The sequence below is a fragment of the Ahaetulla prasina genome, chromosome 4 (genome assembly GCF_028640845.1).
Source record: "Ahaetulla prasina isolate Xishuangbanna chromosome 4, ASM2864084v1, whole genome shotgun sequence".
Lineage (NCBI taxonomy): Eukaryota > Metazoa > Chordata > Lepidosauria > Squamata > Colubridae > Ahaetulla > Ahaetulla prasina.
Genome location: NC_080542.1, coordinates 112,147,745 through 112,153,744, shown reverse-complemented (window position 1 = coordinate 112,153,744; position 6,000 = coordinate 112,147,745).

Here is a 6,000-nt window from a genome sequence, read left to right as displayed (position 1 = left end):
TCAGCATTTCAGAAAACAGCCAAGAGATCCTCTCTGGGAAATGCCTCTTTATTTTTTTTTTTCAAATCCTCTTAATGTTTTCCATTTCAGTTTGCATTTTTTCAGTCCCAGAGAGCATCACTATATCTGGCATCAACGAATACAAAGAAAGTTGAGGGGGAAAAATCTGGATACTGACTTAGTTTCTGAGAAATGTGAGAAATACGATACCCAGACATTCTTATTCCTCTTTCTCATGTAAATCTCTGCAGCTCTGAAGAGTGTTCCAGATTTTTCCAAATAATGTGAAATGGGGCAATGCCAGAAGAGAGGAGACATCACTAAAATGTGAGCAAAAGCATATTCAAAGAGCAAAACTGCCATTAGAGCTGCAACTAGAGATGAGTTTGGATGCAAAGAGATGAGGATCAAAGGAGTCAATGGATATTATCACAGATAGACTGGCAGTTAAAAATGGGATCATGCAGGCAAGAGAGAAAAAGGCCAGATGGATGTGTCAGTTAGGACACAGGAAGTCCTATTAAGTCTGAAGGTTGAGCTCCAAAGCAGCACTAGCGGCATGATGCAATGAGAAGCAGGTGCATAGTCAAAGACAAATAGGGGTTACAAAAGAAGGAAATGTCTAGAATAGGAAAGCAGAAACATGGCAGAATCTTCTCTTTCAGGGCAAATTATTTCAACTAATGAGTTATCTAATCTTCAAGGACTATATAGGACATGCTATGCCCCAAATGACTTGAAAAATCAATTAACAAGATTAAACCTGGAAGATTAGATGATTTCAAATTGGATGAAATGAACAGCTTCTTCTACATGGCCTTATCCATATACTGTCCTGAGAATCCAGATTAGAGATTTGTACCTGGCTAAAAAATATGTTCAAATTGTGTCATTGATTGCATGGTAGAAAATAAGCCTGTATAACTGCAAACGTGTTGCATCCAACTTTCAATAAAAATATATGTTAGACATTTTTTTCTTCTTTGTTTTTGGACAATGGCAGATTTAATAAGATTTGATTTGCTGGCAGGAATAATTTATCCAAATTTACACCAATAGAATTCATAGATTTTTTATTATTATTATTTTATTTACATTTATATCCCGCCCTTCTCCGAAGACTCAGGGCGGCTTACATTGTGTAAGGCAATAGTCTCATTCTATTTGTATATTTATATACAAAGTCAACTTATTGCCCCCACAACAATCTGGGTCCTCATTTTACCTACCTTATAAAGGATGGAAGGCTGAGTCAACCTTGGGCCTGGTGGGACTTGAACCTGCAGTAATTGCAGGCAGCTGTGTTTAATAACAGGCTTCTTTACAGCGTGAGCCACACCGCGGAAGAGGAATTTGTTTCCTCTTTCTGAACATTGTTGGACTATGAAGCTAGCGTTGGCCATTAGCTTTTGATGACCCCAATTCAAGATTCATAAGATTATATTTGTGCATAAATGTAGCAAAAAAAAACCAAATTAAAAATATATAAATTTCTGGAAATGTGATGACATATTTTTTATTGAAATAGTGCAGGACGTATAACATGAAATTAATGCTAATGATCAACTGATACACATTATCCACAAACAGCCTTCTTTGTTAGTATGAAGACTCTGAATGCTTTCTGACTGCTGCATTTTCGGGTAAAGCACCACCACCTGAAGAATGCAATCAGGATTCTTGTTATAATGTAAAGTGGAAATATAAAGATGGACTGATTATTTTGTGTTAGGGCCAACCATTTCATTCTATCACCTGTCTTTTTTCATCACCTTGCCTGTGATATTTTGGAATAGAATTCCTGACACGTAATAGAAAGCTATGGTGGAAGCATTAATACGTTCTTTAGCTCAAGCAGTCCATGTTGTCTCAGAAGTAAATGAAAAGCCTTCCGATCTTTTCATTTACTTTGGAAACAACATGTTCAGAGAAGAAAGATTTTGCCAGCTGTTTTAGTTTTAAATTACAGTGCCCTGATTGGTTTCATTTCTGAGTCACCCATGGCAACCATAAATTGAAAGCACAAGATCAGTACTGGCTTCATTTGGATCTTTTCCTAGTCTCTGGTTCAAACACTCTTGTTCCCATAATATGGTGCTTTCTCCCCCTTCTTTTGCTTTCTTTCTTTTAATCATCTTTTGAATTGTAACTATTATCTATCGGGGGGGGGGGAGACACAAAATCAATAGGTGTGAAAATGAATTTTACAGCTTTATTATTTATTGAAAATATTTCTAGGTTGCTTTTCTTGACAAAAATCCTCTCAATGCTGATCTTCTAAAGCATCCTTCCTTTTGCAATTTCAGTAAAATGTCATGAAGTTAAAACTTAACAATTTACTTTTAAAAAAAAAACCAGTAAGTAAACTGTAACAAATTTCAACTCATTAATTATGAAATTTAGGACTAATGGAAGATAACCATGAAAATAAAATCTCAGATAAAGCTTCCTTTAAATGCATTGTGCTCTGGCTAAACCTCACATATACAGTCATATTACACTGATAATTCTTAACTGTTTGGTTTCACTATATTATGTAAGTATCACTGTCACTATCAAAATATTTCTGTATATTTATATCAATGTCATGAACCAAAATATATGGCTACCATAATTGATGGCAACATAGAAAATTACAATAGTCCTAAGTCTCCTGAATAGGAGGAGCCCCATTAATTTCTTATAATACTCTGGAGATGTGCTACATCAAAAAAAAAAATGGACAAAAATATAATGGAAGGCCGTAGTATGAAAAGATTGCTGATATCTGGATTAAAGATTTGGAAATTATTTGATGCTTAAATCCTGATGATTTGTACATAGTTAGTATCTTTGTTGGCAAATCTGTGTGGCAGATGGAAGCTCTGGTATCTGGGTTCTGAAGATTCCCAAGTCTTTGGTACTAACATCAGAAAGGCAAAAAAGTAGTAGAAAGATTTCAATATTTTTGTTTTTTCCATCTCTCTCTCTCTCTCTCTCTCCCCCCCCCTCTCTCTTATTTTGGTTTTATTTGAAGAATACTAAGTCCCTCTGTTATACAACCCTTTCATGAAGTTTGTGATTGTTCTTGTAAGCTAAACTAAATGACCTTCAGGACAGATGTGACTATAGAGAAAATAGTGTGCCAGTAGAGTTGCAGTGTTTCCTTTTGAGGTATTCCCCATTTCCCATTCTCCATTCGTACCAACAATAAGTACAACAACCAAACACAAATAGATATCACAGAAGATAATGTTGAAAAGGCCCTTCGCAAACTGAAACCATCTCTATCTATTGGACCTGATGGTCTATGTGCATACTTCTTAAAAAAACTTTCTACTAATATAGCAGAACCCCTAAGCATAATCTTTGTAAAATCTTTCAGGACCAGCTCTATTCCCAAACTATGGTCACAAGCCATGGTCATCCCTGTCTTCAAAAAAGGAGACCCCAGCCTAGTTGAAAATTACAGACCAATTTCTTTATGCTGTGTCACCTGCAAAGTAGAATAGAATAGAATAGAATAGAATTTTTATTGGCCAAGTGTGATTGGACACACAAGGAATTTGTCTTGGTGCATATGCTCTCAGTGTACATAAAAGAAAAGATACATTCAACAAGGCACAACATTTACAACACAATTGATGGTCAATATATCAATATAAATCATAAGGATTGCCAGCAACAAGTTATAGTCATACAGTCATAAATGGAAAGAGATTGGTGATGGGAACTATGAGAAGATTAATAGTAGTGCAGATTCAGTAAATAGTTTGACAGTGTTGAGGGAATTATTTGTTTAGCAGAGTGATGGCCTTTGGGAAAAAACTGTTCTTGTGTCTAGTTGTTCTGGTGTGCAGTGCTCTATAGCATCGTTTTGAGGGTAGGAGTTGAAACAGTTTATGTCCAGGATGCGAGGGGTCTGTAAATATTTTCACGGCCCTCTTCTTGATTCGTGCAGTATACAGGTCCTCAATGGAAGGCAGGTTGGTAGCAATTATTTTTTCTGCAGTTCTAATTATCCTCTGAAGTCTGTGTTTTTCTTGTTGGGTTGCAGAACTGAACCAGACAGTTATAGAGGTGCAAATGACAGACTCAATAATTCCTCTGTAGAACTGAATCAGCAGCTCCTTGGCAGCAAAGTAATGGAATCAATCATCAACCAACCCATTACCCTCCACCTGGAAACAAACAACCTACTCTCCAATAAACAATTTGGTTTCAGAAAAAAACTTATCCTGTAATTTACAACTTGTTCAATGCAAAAACATATGGACAACAAATCTTGATCAAGGCAAAGCTATAGATGCTATTTACGTAGACTTCTGTAAAGCTTTTGACTCAGTGGTACACGACAACCTTCTCCTAAAACTAAAATCCTACGGCATCTCTGGATCCCTCCATAACTGGATAACAACGTTCCTGTCAAACAGACAACAAGTTGTCAAAATAGGCAGTGTCCTATCAAATCCCACTCCTGTCAATAGCGGCGTCCCACAAGGCAGCAATCTGGGACCTACACTCTTCATATTATACATTAATGACCTCTGTGACCATATTATAAGTAATTGTGTTCTCTTTGCTGATGATATTAAACTATTTAACACTACCAACAATATTGCTACCCTCCAAAAAGACCTTGACTTTGTGTCGGAATGGTCAAAAATTTGGCAACTCCAAATCTCAATCAGCAAATGCTCTATCTTACACATTGGAAAAAAGAATCAGAACACTAAATACAAACCTGATGGACATTATCTTGTAGATGACCCCCAGCCCATTAAAGACCTTGGAGTTTTCATATCAAATGATCTAAGTGCCAAAGCCCACTGCAACTACATCGCCAAAAAGGCTTTAAGAGTTGTAAACTTAATCTTGCGTAGCTTCTTCTCCAGAAACATTACACTACTAACCAAAGCATATAAAACATTTGCTAGAGCAATTCTTGAATACAGTTCACCTGTCTGGAACCCATACCTCATTTCGGACATTAATACAATTGAGGAGACCAAAAATATTTTACAAGAAGAGTTCTCCACTCCACTGAATACAATAAAATACCTTATACCACCAGACTAGAAATACTGGGTTTAGAAAATTTAGAACTCCGCTGCCTTCGATATGACCTGAGTTTAACTCATAGAATAATCTGTTACAATATCCTTCCTGTTGAAGACTACTTCAGCTTCAATCACAACATTACACGAGCACACAATAGATTTAAACTTAATGTGAACCGCTCCAGTCTTGACTGCAGAAATATGATTTCAGTAATAGAGTTGTTAATGCCTTGGATGCACTACCAGACTCTTGTCTCTTCCCAAAATCCCCAAAACTTTAACCAAAAACTATCCACTATTGACCTCACCCCATTCCTAAAAGTCTGTAAGGGGCGTGCATAAGAGCACAAACGTGCCTTCTGTTCCTGTCCTAATGTTCCCTTTGATTGTATCCAATTCGTATAGTTTTTCTTTTTTATATTTATGCTTATATATATGCTTATATATCATATAGTTATTTCATTCTTACGCTTACATATACTATTGTGACAAATAAATAAATAAAATAAATAAATAAATATTGGGCAGACAATTTGTCATTGGCAGGAACCCTTATCTTTTTCCAGGCCCTGATGCCTTAAGACAGTGGTAGTCAACCTGGTCCCTACCGCCCACTAGTGGGTGTTCCTGCTTTCATGGTGGGCAGTAGGGGTTTTGTCCGATTCTGAAGCACTTTCCTTTTTTTTTAATTTAATTGACTTTTTTAAAAAAAATCATAGCATTATTTAAAAACATTTTTATTAGGTTTTCATAAAATTCCCAGTGACAGTTTAAATTTCTGAAAATATGCTATTTGTATTGTCTGCGCATAAGTTTAGTTCACGTTATATAAGTTAAACTAAATGGCACTATAGTGTGACCGCAAACAAAAGAGCCTCGTCCCAGAATAGCTCAAGCATCTCCCCCCACACCACCCAGCAGAGCTGGTAGCCAGCGCCCTCTCCCCCAACCCAATCCACGA